We start from the raw sequence: 17,459 nt of genomic DNA on the forward strand, positions 1-17,459 counted from the left end.
TTAACTCTGGTGGAAGGTGGCTCAACTCCATTGACTTCAGCAGAATTGTGCTCACTTACTTCAGGCTGAATTTGGTCCATATTTTTATTGTGTAAATAGCATCCTCTAATGTTCTTATTCTCACTAGTTGCGTCAGGAGGATTCATGTGGGAAAATTACGACTGGAAACATAGTAATATAGTGCCTCCCATCTGAAGCCAGGGACATTCTGTCTGGTCTTCAATAAAGGGAGAGAGTGACCTTGGAAATGTGTGGTGAGTTTTATAAACACAAAGTTAAAATTCATGTTTAGTTTATGCATTTTTTTTAATTGTATGGCCATTGTACTCCTTAAATCCAACCTTATTATTTACAATACTTTGGTTCTTTATATCAGACTCTAAAAGTCCATGTTAACATTTCTGAAGCCCCAGCAATGTGCTTGACACTGTTCAAGGAACAAGTCCTTTCTCCAAAGTCACAAAGGACACAAATAGAGAAGCAGGTCATGTTGGAAAGTCTACATTAGCTTGAAGGTTTAAGGAAGGGGGCTTTGAGTTTAGTTACTGGCTCATTTGTTCAGGGCATAGGGTGACCACACGTCTCGTTTTGGCTGAGACAGTCCCCTTTTTAAGACCTGTCCCCGACATCCCAACTTGCTGGGCATTTGTCCCATTTGCTCTTGCCAACTGATCATCAGCAAATGGGACAAATGCCCAGTTTTGTGAAAAAAAGTGGGGTGCACCCATCTGTGGGGTGCAGAGGAACGTTCATGAGTGGCAGTGCTCAGGCTCAAACTAGAACCCAATTCCAAATAAACCCAAACATGACTGACCTGCAAAACAAGTTGCACAATCTACCTAAAATACAATGTTCATTGACTTATTTGCCCTTCCCTGTAAACTACAGTTACCTACATAATATTTTCATCCCCAAGCTAGCAAGAGGATTCTTTACTTTGAAAGAACCATGGGGCTGACTGGAGATACTTATTGCTGACAAAGGGTCATGAAATGAAGTGGGAGCTCTTGAATGTACTTTTTTTTGTGAATTTATTATCTGATCAGGATAGAAAAGGTGTGTCTGTCAACAGAAATTCAGTGGCCATTGTGTACAGCACAGTGATGAACATGAATTTGTAAATATTTTATCCTTAAAAGACAAGGACAATATTGGAAATGTTCTTCATTACTGTAACATTTAAAATAAAAACAAGACTATACAAAATCATGTACCTTTTGGTCTATTTTTATTACAATGAACCTTTGTTTGTCTTTTTCCATATGACTAAGTTTTATGAAGATAAGTGCTTTCGGACAGGGACTGTCATTTACAATATATTTATACAATGACAAAACAATGAGTCCCGGTTGAGGCCTTTAATTGCTAGCACAAAATAAATGTTAAATAATAATGTTAAAATGTTTATAATAGAAAAGCCTACAAAACTAAACAGCCAAATGCTAAGTTGCAATGTCTCTAAGTTGTGCAGGAGGCTGAACTCGATGATCCCTTTTCCCTTTTCTGTTCTCCCAAAATCTCCCTCGTATGGAATACAAAGAGTGGCTTAAAGCTATGGTAAGCTTAGTAGTAGAACTTTCACTGACCTCACCAGAGGGTGTTTCAGTTGCCTACAGACCATAAGGATTCTGTGAGTTCATCCACTAGATGGGGGATACTTTTCAGTAGTTAAGTCTGTTCTAGTGTACAACCCCCAATTGGCAAGCAAAAAGCAGTCTACACCAGATGTAGAAAAATAAAGATTTGGCAATTAACACTACTGGGAGTGGAACAGCTTTACACAGAGGCTATTTGTGACTGTGCAGTAGGGGTATTTCAGAAATGACCAGATGGCATCAGCCAGCCCACAGTACTGCACCTAACCTTATACACAAACACAGAAGTGACCAAATACAAAGCAGGTGCAACTCAATGGATTTTAGTGGACTTGCACCCACTTACACTAAGGTCGAATTGGGCAGCAGGCCTGTGATTTTTTTTTTAAAGAGGAGATGATAGCCTAAAATTTAAATAAGCCTAGTAAAAGTCCATCTGCCAAAGTGAATAGCCTGGGTGATAGAAGAAACTGTCTACAGAGTGCAACATCTGCCTGGCCATGTCTGGAGAGTGTTCCCTTTATTCCAAAATAGACACTCTCTCCAGCAAGAAATTAAACTTGTTTTTCTAAAAAATATGTGTTAAGAATTATTTTAGGAATTTCTATGGCCAGTGTTATACAGGAGGTCAGACTAGATGGTTATAATGGTCCTTTCTGGCTCTCAAATGAATTCACACAGAAAAATGAAAAGACAAAAACACATCACTCATGGACAAACACTTTTCACAAAGTGATCACTCAATATCTCACCTATCAGTCCTCGTCCTCAAAGGAAACCTGCACAACACCTTCAAAAGACGAGCCTGGGGACTTAAATTCATAACTCTGCGGGGCACTAAAAGCCATGGACTTAAACATAGACACTGGTTTATGGCTCATTACAACAATTTACAACATACCCTACTGCCTGCTAACCACTAATTCCCACTTCATTTTAGTCACCCGCCTACAGCAGGTGTGGAACCCTTCTGCTTAATCATCTGTCCCACCTTGTATTTAGCACAGACTCTCTGGTTACTTTATCCAGACCTGAGGAAGAGCTCAGTGAAGCTTGAAAGATTGTCCCTTCCACCAACAGAAGTTGGTCCAATAAAAGAGATTTACCTCGCCTACCTCGTCGCTCTCTCTCTCAATACAAATTTAGTCAGATCTGGCATGACAGCTAAAAAACTTTCAAATACAAGTACAGATGTTTGTTAACTGCACTTACAGAAAACTATCCTTCATTGTGTAGCATCATCACTTAACAGCATTTCTGAAATAAAAATAGCAGACGTTGAACTCATTATCAAAAAAAGAAAGGAGGATGTAAAGGAGACATGACATTGGCACTATCAGGACAATCTGTAACTCAATGCTCACTGTTAACCACAGTTTTCAGAAAGGATTTCGAGGAAAGCGATCATGTTATCTCTTAATGCTGCATAATATGGGAAGCAAATATTACACTTATGGTTACCTACTTTCTCTCCTCTTTTGAAGAAAGACAGGATAAATCTGACGCATCTCCAAAAACATAAAGGCAATGGGTGCTCTTACTATGCAACTTGTTTTTCCCCCACAACAGTGCTCCCAAATTAGTGGATCTGTTTGCAAACCATCATCTTTCATTCTCTAAAAATGCACTATCAAATATAGAAGATTATATAAAAAGCATGTTCCAAATAGAGCAGAAAATTCAAATCTTTGCCTATATTGATGTATTCATATTGATATTCAGCCAAAAAATAAATCAGAATCAAAACGAGTATCCAATAATCCAGTGTTCAATAGCATCTAACTTCCAAATGCACAAAAAGTAGCTATCTGAAATATCAAGCATGATGACTCAAAAATCAGTTGTGAGTGTCATCATTGTAGTATCGTTATTCACAAATCTGATATTGAGATGTAAAAAATTAAAAAAAGAAATTATACTTGGATTTTGCAAACTGTTCCTGTTTTCAAAGCAGAATAAGGATCCCTCCTTGTCCTGTTTAATGTATCATAGATTCCCATGCCTCATACAGAAGGTGAGAGGACATGATACGAGAGACCAACAAACAAGGATAACAGAGTCAACAATTGCTTGATTGTGTTATTTTTACTGTTGCCTCACTGAAATTGCAAATATGATATATAGCAACAGAGGCTTGTCCATTGCTTTTCAATAGACAGTCATTATCTCATCCCGCGTAAAATGAGCCATCTGGACAGGTTTGCCATAGCCCTGAAATTAGTACAAGGTTCAGCTCCAGCCTAGTGCTTATGAAAGTCATGATGTACAGTACTAAACGTTTTTGGACTCCACTTCTAGCTGGTAGCGGGCACAACAGCAATTCCAGTACATACACTTACACAATGAAATAGAAAATATTGTTATTGTTCCATATGCACAACTCTGCATGTTGTTAGTGTTTGCATAGCATTCTGGCTCTGCTTCTATCACCACTTGTACTAGAGTAGGTTAAAGCTGCTCTTGTGAAGTAGTTGGCTGCATAACCATTTAGCGCCTATTTAAACAGTAGAACCATCAAAAATATCACTTTCAAAATCAAATATTCAGCCTTTGCAGTGAATTCAATTTCGTTTTTGTTGCAACTGAGTGGGCCCTAGTATTAAGGCCCCACTCAGGCCTATTCAGAAAAAGTCAACACACTCAGCTATTGCTACATCAGCCTGCGTTCTGTCTCTTCCTGATGTTCTTACCCAGCCAGCCACTAAACAAGCAGTTGTTGTTAGTGGAACTAATGAACCCTTGAAAGGCACAGGAAAATCGATAGTCAGAAAAGCTCCTTCTGCTAGTCTGACTCCTTCTGGCCTCTCTTGCTGAATGGGGCAAAACAAAGAGAATGTCAATATCTGGAAATTAAATGTTCAAAAGAACCCATCAAAGCACTAATCTGTAACTATTCTCATTTTGTCACTGACAAGGAGATCACAGAGTTTTGTGCAGAGATTTCTCTGGAGGCTGAGGATCAGTCATAAAGGGAGATGGAGAAAAAAGGCCCTGACCTCTGTGAAACTCACATTGAGGTGTAAGAAAGTTAGGCAGGGAAGGAAATAAATAGGGCAGGTCCACTTCTGAATAGCATTATGAGCCAGTGGAGTGAGGTACAAGCAAGACAGACTGAGAGGGACCAGGGATGATAAAAAATCATTAGTCTTAATTGCAGTTTACAGGGCAAACATCACTTGAGTATAGAAACTACTAAATGAACAAGGTACATGTAGTTCCCAGCCCTCCTTGCATTAGCCCATGGGGTCCCTTGCCATTTCTCTTCCCTTTGTACCCTTCTTACTTATGAAGAGGGCATTGTCACCTTCAAGAGGTAAATCCAGTAACAGGCACACTTTCGGGTGGTCAGCAGATAGGTCAAGATGAGCTGTTTGCAGATTACAGCACCAAAAGAAAGACCTTGAACAGTAGCTTCCTTCTTTCAATCTTTTCTGAACCTGAATATGCCTCCTGCTCAGTTCTGTTAAGGGCCAGAAAATCCCATGATAGATGCAGCTTCTCAGGTCATTATGTGTAGCTCAAATAGACCAAAGCAGCAAGACCCATGATAAAATTGTGAGACATAGCAACACTGTGACTGAGCCCAGACCAAAACCCTGGACCTGAACAATGACAAACCCTGGGAAAATTGAATCTCGCTCCAAACTTCATGGCTGACCCCTATATTTGAATTGTGCTGAATCAAACCAAGCTCTGGATAGAACTGAATTCTGGGGAAAATCTAGTTCTGAATTCCATCTCTTGAGCCCATGTCTACCACTCACTTGCAGGGCTGAGGTTTCAGTCCTAAACTAAGTCATAAGTGAACTATTTGGATGGTTTTCTTCTAATATTTCTCCTAATGTAGATTTAGTCCACATCACAAAGTAAGCATACATTTGGCACCATTTTTGGTTTGTAGTAAAGATAAATCCTCAGGACCAGCTAAGCAGAACTGATGAATATCTCGACTGAGATGCACTGACAGAGAAATGTGTGGAAAATTACATATTCCTCTCGCTTATGGTGCTTCATTCACACCAATACTATTAGATAGGGCTGTCAAGCGATTAAAAAAATTAATCGTGATTAATCATGCAATTAAAAAAATTAATCACGATTAATCGCACTGTTAAGCAATAATAGAATACCATTTATTTAAATATTTTTGGATGGTTTCTACATTTTCAAATATATTGATTTCAATTACAGCACAGAATACAAAGTGTATAGTGCTCACTTTATTTTTTATTACAAGTATAGGCACTGTAATAAAACAAAAGAAATAGTATTTTTCAATTCATCTAATACAAGTACTGTAGTGAAATCTCTTTATAAAACGGAGTCCACTCAGTCCTACTTCTTGTTCAGCCAATCGCTCAGACAAACAAGTCTGTTTACATTTGCAGGAGATAATGCTGCCCGCTTCTTGTTTACAGTGTCACCTGAAAGTGAGATCAGGCGTTCTCATGACACTGTTGTAGCCGGCATTGCAAGATATTTACCTGCCAGATGCGCTAAAGATTCATATGTCCCTTCATGCTTCAACCACCATTCCAGGGGACATGCGTACATGCTGATGATGGGTTCTACTCGATAACAATCCAAAGCAGTGCGGACCGACACATGTTCAGCAGAAGGTTAAATTTCTTTTTTGGTGGTTTGGGTTCTGTAATTTCCGCATTGGAGTGTTGCTCTTTTAAGACTTCTGAAAGCATGCTCTTCAGATTCTTAAACCTTGGGTCGAGTGCTGTAGCTATCATTGGAAATCTCACCTTGGTACCTTTGTGTTTTGTCAAATCTGCAGTGAAAGTGTTCTTAAAATGAATATGTGCTGGGTCATCACCAGAGACCACTATAACATGAAATATAGGCAGACTGCGGGTAAAACAGAGCAGGGGACATGCAATTCCACAAGGAGTTCAGTCACAAATTTAATTAACACATTTTTTTAACGAGCATCATCAGCATGGAAGCATGTCCTCTGGAATGGTGGCTGAAGCATGAAGGGGTATACGAATGTTTAGCATATCTGGCACATAAATACCTTGCAATGCTGGCTACAAAAATGGCATGCAAATGTCTGTTCTCACTTTCTGGTGATGTAAATAAGAAAAGGGCAGCATTATCACCTGTAAATGTAAATAAACTTGTTTGTCTTAGCAATTGGCTGAACAAGAAGAAGGACTGAGTGGACTTTTAGGCTCTGAAGTTGTACATTGTTTTGTTTTTGAGTGCAGTTATGTAACAACAAAAATCTACATTTGTAAATTGCACTTTCACGACAAAGAGATTGTACTACAGTAGTTGTATGAGGTGAATCGAAAAATGCCATCTTTTGTTTATAATTTTTCAGTGCAAATATTTTTAATCAAAAATAATACACACTTTAATATATATGAAAATGTAGAAAAACATTCAAAATATTTAATAAATTTCAATTGGTATTCTATTGTTTAACAGTGCGATTAAAACTGCTATTAATCGTGATTAATTTTTTTGAGTTAATCGCATGAGTTAACTGCGATTAATCGGCAGCCCTACTATTATAAACATTTATTTAAAGGAATAGCAAAAGAAAGTCCAAATTACTTAAAGGATTTACTGAAGAAACTGTGCTCACAAGCTTGGACATGCATTGTAACATTTACACTATTTAAAATCAAAACCAAGAGGTACTAGTAGCAATGACAGAATGAAAGTGAGCCTCATTCCTGAATGAAACAATAATTGTCCACCGAATGGCAATAGACATAATGTCAATGAAATCCAAATGCCAGCCAACTCATTCAGCTACTGAGAACTGAAATAAGGTAAGAAAATTATCTGGTTAATCTGTAGCTCTGTTTTAGTAGTTTCCCCTTCAGAATCTAACTGTTGCATTTAAAACAGACCCACAAAATAATCTTCTATCATAGATATTTTTCGCCATCAAAATTTTCTTCAGGTGTATGAAAAATATATAGATCAGTGGTAAAATATAGAGTACTGCAGGAAAAAGAAAGAGAAAGTGTGTATGTGTGTGCGTGTGCTGTCGAGTATTTAAAGAAGATTTGTGGCAGCCAACTGCATGAGTTAGGAGAATACAGCTGGCAATTGACTAACTAACATTTCTTTACTGCAGTGGAAACATACCTATATTTTTTAACTTTCCTCAGAAGCACAAGGGATGGCCATAGCTGGAGATGGAGCACTGGACTGGGGGGGCCAGGGCTCAGAGGTGGCACAGAGCATTCTCTCTCTCTCTCTCTCAGGTGCTTGACTTTCTGGTTCTTGCTCACATGTTCAGGGTCTAACTGCTCACCATATGTGGGGTTGGGAAGGAATTTTCCCCCGGGTCAGACTGGCAGAGACCTTGGGGAGTTTTGCCTTCCTCTGCAGCATGTAGGTACAGATCACTTGCCCTGATTATCCGGGTATATCTCACTTAATAATTTCCCTGCCATTGCAAGACCTCAGGCACTGGTGCACCTTAGTCCCTCCTAATCTCTGCCAGTGGCCCAGAATAGTCTAGTCTCCAGTGAGCTGTGATATTTTGGTCTAATTTCAGTTGTTGGGTTTAGTGTGTGGGTGCTGGGGGGGGGGGGGGTGTTGGTGATCAGACAAATGATCCTGTGTTCCCTTCTGGCCTTAAACTCTGTGGCTCGGTGACACATAACAGCCATGTTTATTGTCTCCAGTTATGTGCCACTGACTAAAAAAAGCAAAATATGATTTGTTAAAAATGCCTGTAGTGCAACAAAGTAATAGGCTAAGTCCCCTAAATACTATGGTGAAATGTTCCTCTCAAATTAAAAGACTTTGGAAATGCCACACCGTAGCCAACATTTTGCAGAAGTTTGGCAAGTCCTATGTGGCTTATCCCTAAGTATTTGAAAATCTGCTTTAACTGTCTGCTAAAGATACAATTTTACAAGCACTGATTGTTTCTGCTCTCAGGGGGTCCAGTATATTCCTGTCAAAGCTCTAAGGATGATGGATTTTCCCATTTCTCTTGCTCCATACTTTAACACATAAGGTTCCACATCACAGCCTCTATTCATATAGCCAAGTGGATTTGGACCACACTCAATTTGGATCCCATCGAGGATGCTCTTTAATTGACTTGTTGGTAAGAGCTGCAAGAAACTGACTTCCCAATGCACTTTATCCATTACTTGCACTTTATTGTTATTGGCTTTGTCAGAAACAAAGAGGGCATTTACAACATAATTATGGTGACTCTTAAATTTTTTGAACACCTTAACCCAACAGTAAAAGCCTTACAAAATCCTAATAGTTCTGAAAGAACAGAATTGGTAAGAACGTAACTTCAGAAAAGGAGGTTCCATATTGTTGGAATAAAACTCTTCTATAAGCCTGGGGACAAACCAGAAACCTTTTCATAAATATCCTGGAAAATGGTGCATGTGTCCAGTCCAGACCTGAGCCCAACAAAATGTTTTTGTTGCGCTTGTTACCATCGTTTGTTGCATTAGTTACCAATTCTTTGAAAGTTAGCCCTCATTGTGCCACTTTATACATGAGAGAAGCCTGAAGCTGTGTCATTCACATTGTCTCACAGTGTAGTGTGATGGATCTGCAAAGCAAGGGACTACAGCACCCATCAGCCTTCTCCCCACTGCACATCACTTTCCTCCTGGCCTGGTAAGCTGAATCCTGAACCAGGAAATGGGCAGGCTTTATTGGGAAGCAGCGACTGCATGGCGAGCCAGGAGATGCAGAGAAACTGGAGACAGAGAGGAATCCCCAGGAACCATCTGCAGAGCAATGTGTGGAACAGACGATGGTGTGTGAAGGACTTATGGGGGAGCAGCCATGGGTGGGCAGGAGGCCAGTGCAGAGGGGTCCCAATAAGAGACACTAACTGAGCCTGGCCTGAAAACCCACAAGCTCCTAACTGCTTGAGTAGAGACTGAATTGGGGAGGGCAACCCCAGGTACTAGGTCTGAAGAGCCCTGACTCTCCACTGGACTGCCCTGGGGCCCAAACAAGAACCGTTATTGCTCAGTTTGAATGGTAACTGTTTAAGGCACTGTACTTAGGATATTTGCAACCTTTCCCTTTCCTGCCAGCCCTAGTAAAATATCCTTTCCCTTAGCCCTCTGTCTGAATGGTTACTGGGACCCACCAAGGCTAGTGCCTAAAAGGTATAGCTGCTGAAGAGCCTACAATGCTCGCCTCCAAATGGTACAAATGGCACACTACTGGGTTTGGTGTACTCTAATACTAAGCAGCCCCGCTAAGTACAGTATTATAATTGGTGGTATTAGATTGTAAAACTATTGTCTAGCCTGTTTATTACTCACACAAATAGGTCACAGAAAAGATCATTTATTTGTGTTTACCTAAATTGTATCCTCCAAATGCAGGATCCTTCAGGCCTACTAGGGGTGTTGTGTAAGCCCACTATCCACTCTAGAGCTGGGACACTAAGAACCCCTCCCCTCAACTTTTCTACTCCTCCTGGACTACCTCGTTCCTTTGGCTCACCCCCATTGCTCACCAGTCATCTATCAAGCTCTCTACGGCCACCTCTATATTGGCTCTGCTCCATGGCTGCATGACTGTCAGCCTGGGCCCTTCAGCACCACAGGTACCAGGAACATCAGCCTTACACTGCTTCCTGGGCATTCGCTTCCAGACTTCTTCCGCCTCTGGTGTCATTTTTGGACCTTAGCCCTCAATGGGACCCCTCCTTCTGCAGCCTACAATCATCATCATCAATGGTCCCATCTGGCCTTGAAATCTATGAATCATCCCAACTTGCTCCTTAGGTGAGTCATTTTTATGCTCTTGTGGGACTGGCAAAAGATGCAATATTAACCCTAGAGAGGGCTGCTCTGGGTTCCCAGAATGAGGCCTCACAACTTGTGTTTGATAAGACATCTCCTCTCAGACCGTTTGCATATTTAAGAATAGAGGGAATGACTATTAGGGTTTGGTACAGAAGGAAGGGATTAAAGATAGATATGAGCCCTGGCCCTGGCTCATCTCTAGTTTTTAATGGCCATATGTTCCTGCATGGTCCTATTACTTGTTTGAACTATATATCCCATTAAACTACACAATTCTGAGTTAAAAGGCAAAATAATCCTAAAGTAGATTTTCACACTGTTTTAATTTTTAAAAAACAACTATCAAGGTGTCTGATCTCATCTTGGTGCACGTTAATGTGATCATTCATACCTCAGGAGAAACTACACCCTTCAGAGCCATATATTACCCTTGACCCATGCAAAAAACTTCCAATCATGTCAATGGCAGCATATGATCCTATGGAACAAATTCAACCATCATTTATAACCATTCAGTTCCATTCACTTCTATGGAAGTGAAAATTTCATGGGTTTAGCAGAACAGATTTTGATCCATCACAGAATGGCACTTCTCAATGGAATGTGTACAAGACAGTGATGCATCTGGACTCAGGAAGATGCTTAAGCAATTATTTAAGAAAGCCAGACAGATAAAAAGAAACCCAAAGTACATTTACAAAGTACATGTTCTCCCATGAGCTTAAAGAGTTTTCAGGAAGGGTCAGCATAAATATAATGGTGCTGGATTAATGATGGCAGGTTAGAAACAGTTTGATTAAACAAAGCTGTACAAAAATAAATCATTTTCACCACTGCCAAAATTGAAGCCTAATTGCATTTCTCACAAATTTGCAAAAAAAAAAAAAAAAGGGAAACATGTCAGTTTGATCTTCAATTTTTCTTTTTTCTTTTTCTACAAAGAAGGTATATTTTGTAGGTAGAAAACTGTTATTTTGCAATGAAAAACTAAATTGTCAAAATTTCTGGGCAAAAATTGCAGATTTCTGCTTGGAGTAAATTCATGAATATGTATAATTTTGCCCAGAGTTTAGCAGAGAAATCTGTGTTCAGTGGTGCAAATATTAACCTTTTGCTATGGCTCAAATTAATGAATAAATGCAAAAAAATAATGAATAACTAACGAGATAAAAACAGGTACACTTACATTGTCTTGGGAGGTCCGATCCTCAATGGTAATGAGCACCTGCATTGAAATATATGGGAATTTTCAGTGCTCAATACCACTTAGGATAGAGCCCTTAACAGCTAATGAATGACAATAGTGCAGTTCATTTTACAGTAAAATTAACAGTGCTACATCTAGAGTTTTGATCATTCAACATATCCAATATTGGATAAAAGTAATAAAATGATTTAACTGATTAGTTACATTTGATTGATAAATATTAAATTAAAAATATTAAAAATAGTTAACATAAAATAATATTAAGCAGATGAGATTTTCCAAGATAAGATCCAGTTGTCAGTCTGTAAAAATTAACAATTTTTTTAAAAAATTCCTAATCAGTGGCATTGCCACTGCAAAATTATTATTCGTCTTAGCCATCTAACTAAAATTCCTGTAAGTGAAATACATTAAAACAATTGCAAATCTCTAACAGCTAATACATTTCAATTTTGCCTCAAGCTGGGAGTTCAGTGCTAAAATGAAGTTTATAATCCCATGAGCCCATTCAGTTCTAAACTGCAGGTGGCAAATCAAGAGCCTACAAACTATGCTCCCTGTGTGTGAAAATCAATACCTGAAAAGGTTTTCTACACCTCCTTTGACAGCAATTTAACAGCACAAACAAAAATGCATGTGCTAGTGGTGTAAATGTAGGGATGAAGGGCTATGAACAGAACAGTGACCCTTAGACCAGAAACAGCCTTTCACCACATTCTACTTACAAAGCTTGAGATGCTGTGTGCACAGAAGGGGAAAAGAAATCTAAGGCAGGTGCAGGAGAAAGCTGGAAAGAAAATAACTGCAAACTTACATTAGTGACCTATTTTCTGAAACCAGCTTATCTTATATTGGATTTTTCTCCCATTAAGAAATATCAGATTTCTTCAGGACTAAGAAATAGCTCTTCACATCTGCCAATGCTGCACATTCTGAATTGTGTTCCAGTGTCCTGTACTAGACAATACAGCATGCATTAACTTAAGGTGCTTGTCATGGAGGGTACAGATAAATCGGTTCAATCCCTAGCAGCTTCACTTCATTATTACTAAAGATTAATGTGACACTAATTGGTCCTGAGCCTGATCTATTTATTGAGTCTTTTACAAGTATGAGCTGTAGAATTAAAGCCACTTAGCCGTTCACAGGGAGTGAACAGCAACTGTTTAATTTTTTGAAGGGATTTTCCCAATCATTTTGCAATACACCTTCATTTTATAATGTAATCAATCATATTTCATCACTGGAGTGCTTGAATATTACTTTTAAGGCAGTTTTATATTAATGAGAATTTTTAATAAAATTGGACATTATCCTTTATCCAGAAGAAAAATAATAATAAACTGTTAACCATGATACATACTATAATCCTGAGTGCCGACAATAGGTCTTGCTCAAGATGAAGTATTTTCATCAGTAAGCTAGTTATTATGCATTACCAGCATGTGCACAGTAGCCTAGCGTGACACCAATTTGCATAATTTTTCTTCTCTAACAGGCTTCAAAAATAATAATAGGCATACTAGATAAAATCTATTAATTTTAAACTTTAGCTGTTATTTTTATGGAGTAACTTATCAAAAGAACGTTGAAAGAATTAAAATTAATAAATTATAAATGTATCATTCTGCCTATCAGATGTGGGCCCGTAGCCATCTAAACTGAATTCAGAAATGAAGCCTAAGGCAAGTCCAGAAGCAAATTGCTCTGGGTCCTCCCCCATGGAAGTGGCTGCAATAAGGTGCAAGGAGAATGCCACTGTCCGATAATTACCAATAGCAGCAATGACCTGGAAAATCAGTTAAGGCTTTCATTGTACAGCTAGATTATATAGATAGATAAATAGTAATGAGTATTGGATATGCACACAAAGCTGTTCTGGTTGAAGTATTAACAACACCTTAATCTACAGCAAGAAAAAACACTATGAATACCTTTTTTTTTTTTTTGCACACTGAACCTAAACAAGATATTCCTGTATGTTAATATCCATCAGAAAGATTAATGTGTTAGAAAACTTTGATGGTCAATTAGCTTCAGAAAGAAAAGTGAAAATATCTTTACATGGTATAATGGAATAAGTCAGGGCCCATTCCTTATCTTTATGAATTAAACATTTGTATATCCCGACCTGTATAGCAAGCAACATGACTGTAGTAGAGTATATTCTCTTGGATATTCACCCTGTAAGAAGTCTGGCTAAGGGACATCTTCAAAGAGGGATTTAGGCGTGCAAATTTACTATGCATTTGATATATTGCCATTGTGAAATAACATTGCTCACTGTACAATGTATGAGGAAGGTGATTACACATTTACACATGGACTCAGTCTCCACTACTACAAAAGCAAATTACCAAAAAGCACTCATCTACCCCAGTGACAGATGCTGTGTAAAAACCTAGAGAGAGAGATGGAAAAACAACACATGCTCTTGTACACACACACATGTCCTCACAATAAAAGCAGAGAAGGAAAACTTGGGGGCTGATAGTGCCAGGTATTTCACCTCTGAGAGGCACTAATCAACTTCAATTCCTATTAACTTCAGGGGATTTGTGGCAGTTTAGCATCTTCCAGGATTGGGGCCTGGGGCAGAGAACAGGTTAATAACAAAAAATCCTTCATGAGTGGAATCTTCAAACAACAAGTTAATAGAAAATAAACAAATCAACCCTCCTTACTCTAGATTAACTCTTGGGCTACTGCAGGTGCTGTGGAAGAGGGGTCAGGTAATTAGTGCATTCAAGCCAAGATGGTGAAATGGAGCACACTGCATAACAAAGTAAATCCAGTTCAAAAACATAATAGACAAGGAAAGACCCTCTCATACCAGTGTATTTTGATGTATTTTTCCAGTTCACGTTTTTAAAGCTCTTCTGAAAAACTTTGACTTTGCATAGCTCAATCATTATAGTGAATCACCCATCATTCCATTTTCTCTTAGTGCCTTACACTTTTCTTTACATATTGATTTTCACATACAACTCCATATTCAATAAAAATGGACTTTCAGAATGAGAAATTGATTAAAATATTGTGATGTAATTTAATATTTCAAAGACACAATCTGTAGATAATACAATGCACTGTGTTGTATTCTAGCACACACTGTTTAACAATCGAATCATTTTTCTCAATAAAAGTATTGGCTGCATATAATTTTAGAGCCCAGATTTCTGCTAAAAAGGCGGTGGGGGAGAGAGAATACAGTATGGTATAAGGGGTTTTTTTTGGCCTAACTTTGGGAAGGCCTCATTAGACAGATAACACCAAAAGGATGCATTTAAAAGCATGATTGTGGGAGGCAGGAGTTGGTGGGTTCTGTTCCTGACTATCACCAACTTCCTAACAGGGCCCCTCGGGGGGGGCAAGTGGGGCAATTTGCCCCAGACCCTGGGCCCTGCATGGGCCCCCATGAGAATATAGTATTCTATAGTATTGCAACTTTTTTTTTTTATGGAAGGAGCCCCCGAAATTGCCTTGCCCCAGCCCCCCTGAATCCTCTGGGCAGCCCTACTTCCTACCATCAGTATTGCAGAAACTGAAATCTCTATGTACTTCAGTTTCCTCATCTATAAAATGGAAATACTACTACCTGCTTGCCTCCCAGGTCTGTTGAAAGGTACCTCCTGTTTACAGATCACAGATATAATACTTCCAGCATAAAACATGCTATACTACCACCAATATATTTCCAGTATACACACTCACACATTTACATGGAAGGACTTTGAATTTCTCTTATCATTACATTTCTATAAACTAGAAATTTTATATTACATAGTTTACAACAAAAACATTCTCACTAGAAAGGTATCTTTTAAAAAAAAGAAGTCTCAGCAAAGTTTACCTAAGAAGCTCAGTCCAAGGTACTTCAGCAAAATACCTAAAATCCTCGTTTAATGTACTGTACTGTTCTTTTGCAATTGCTGTATCCAATTTGTGTTCCTGTCGTATCAACGCCACCAAGGTAATTTTCTATAATGAATTATTTATATTCTGTTGTAATCAGACATCTGAGATAGTCTAAAACATTTATATGGCCACTTAGTTCACTAACGATAAGTGAGCTAGTTCTAAAAATGTGAAGCTATCTTAGGGACATGCTGAACTAACATTCTGGCCAATATTTTATGTCAGAGGAGCCATCTACCATATGGGTCAAAGAAACCACAGAGAGTAGAGAGGAAGGATAGTCTTGTGCTTAAGGCATAGGTCTGGGTCTGAGTTTTTCAAAGATTCATGGATTGAAAACTCAGAAGGGACCATTGTGATCATCTAATCTGACAATCTGTACAGGACAGGCCATAGAACTTCTCCAAAATAATTCCGAGATCTTATCTTTCAGAAAAACATCCAATCTTGATTTTTAAATTGTCATTGATGGCAAATCCACCGACTTGGTAAATTATTACAATGGTTAATTACTCTCTCTCAAGAATTTACCCCTTATTTCTGCTCTGAATTTGTCTAGCTTCAATTTCCAGTCATTGCATCATTTTATAGCTTTCTCTGCTAGTTTGAAGACCCATTATTAAATGTTGTTCCCCATGTAGATACTTGTAGACTGTAATCAAGTCACTCCTTTAATCTTCTCTTTGTTAAGCTAAATAGATTGAGTTCTTTGAGTATATCACTACAAGGCATGTTTACTAATATTTAATCATTCTCGTGGCCCTTTTCTGAACCCTCTCCAATTTATCAACATCTTTCTTGAATTTTGGGCACCAGAACTGGACACAGTATTCCAGCAGTGGTTGCACCAGTGCTAAATATAGAAGTAAAATAAACTCTGTACTCCTACTCAAGATTCCCATTTATGCATCTCAGGATCATGTTAGCTCTTTTGGCCACAACATCATACTGGGAGCTCATGTCTAACTGATTGTCCACCACGACCCCCAAATCTTTTTCAGAATCATTGCTTCCTATGATAGAGTCCCCCATCCTGTAAGTATGGCCTACAGTCTTTGTTCCTAGATGTATACATTTACATTTAGCTCTACTAAAATGCATATTGTTTCCTTGCACCCAGTTTACCAAGCAATGTGGATCACTCTGAATCAGTGACCTGTCCTCTTCTTATTTACCACTTCTCCGATTTTTGTGTCATCTGCAAATTATATCAGTGATGATTTTATGTTTTATTCCAGGTCATAGATAAAAATGTTAAATAGCATGGGGCCAAGAACCAATCCTTGTCAGACTCCACTTGAAGCAAACCCACTCAATGACGATTCCCCATTTACAATTATATTGAATTACCAGCTTTGTGAAGAACATTGTGTCTGACCTAGGGCACCTCAGAATTTCTGTTTGCCCCTGTTACCAGTTTGTAAAAACTAGGATAATAATCTCTACTTCACAAAGGTCTCATGAGGATACATTAAGTATTATCGTAAGACATTCGTACCACTGTGGTGGAAGAGGCTATATGTGCCTAGAAAGTTGATTTTAATTATTAAGAGATAAATATGGGGACTGTAACTGGCTCTGAAAGATAGGCTACAAGTCCAACATAGCCAGAGTCATGGTTCAGTCCAGAACATGGGAATTCTGGGACTTGTTCGTAGGGCTGATAGGAGTTGGCGGCACAGCTAGGAATGCTGGAAAGGAGTTCCAAGGCTATAGGAAGCGGCCTTCCCCTCAGAACACAGAGAGTTCTCTCTGCCAAGAAAGCCTAGGAAAGAATAGGAGTGGGTCTCTGTATGGTGGGAGGAGACTGGTATAGAGCGGGAGGTTTATCCATAGGGGCCTGGTAGATGCCTAAGAGGTATAGAAGGGGCCTGCAAGGCTGGTAACAGGAGAGTTTCCTGGAGTACCCCATGGAGAGCATAAATAGTACCACTGGGGGAAAGTGAAGTGAGAATAGCGTGG

General features: G+C 38.9%; 1 protein-coding gene across 1 annotated transcript in view; it reads right to left on the minus strand.

Annotated features, from left to right (window-relative positions):
• Positions 1-17,459, minus strand: part of MYO3B (myosin IIIB) — a 328,398-nt gene that overhangs the window by 293,095 nt on the left and 17,844 nt on the right. The window lies entirely within an intron of this gene.

Source organism: Malaclemys terrapin, chromosome 11 (genome assembly GCF_027887155.1).
Source record: "Malaclemys terrapin pileata isolate rMalTer1 chromosome 11, rMalTer1.hap1, whole genome shotgun sequence".
Lineage (NCBI taxonomy): Eukaryota > Metazoa > Chordata > Testudines > Emydidae > Malaclemys > Malaclemys terrapin.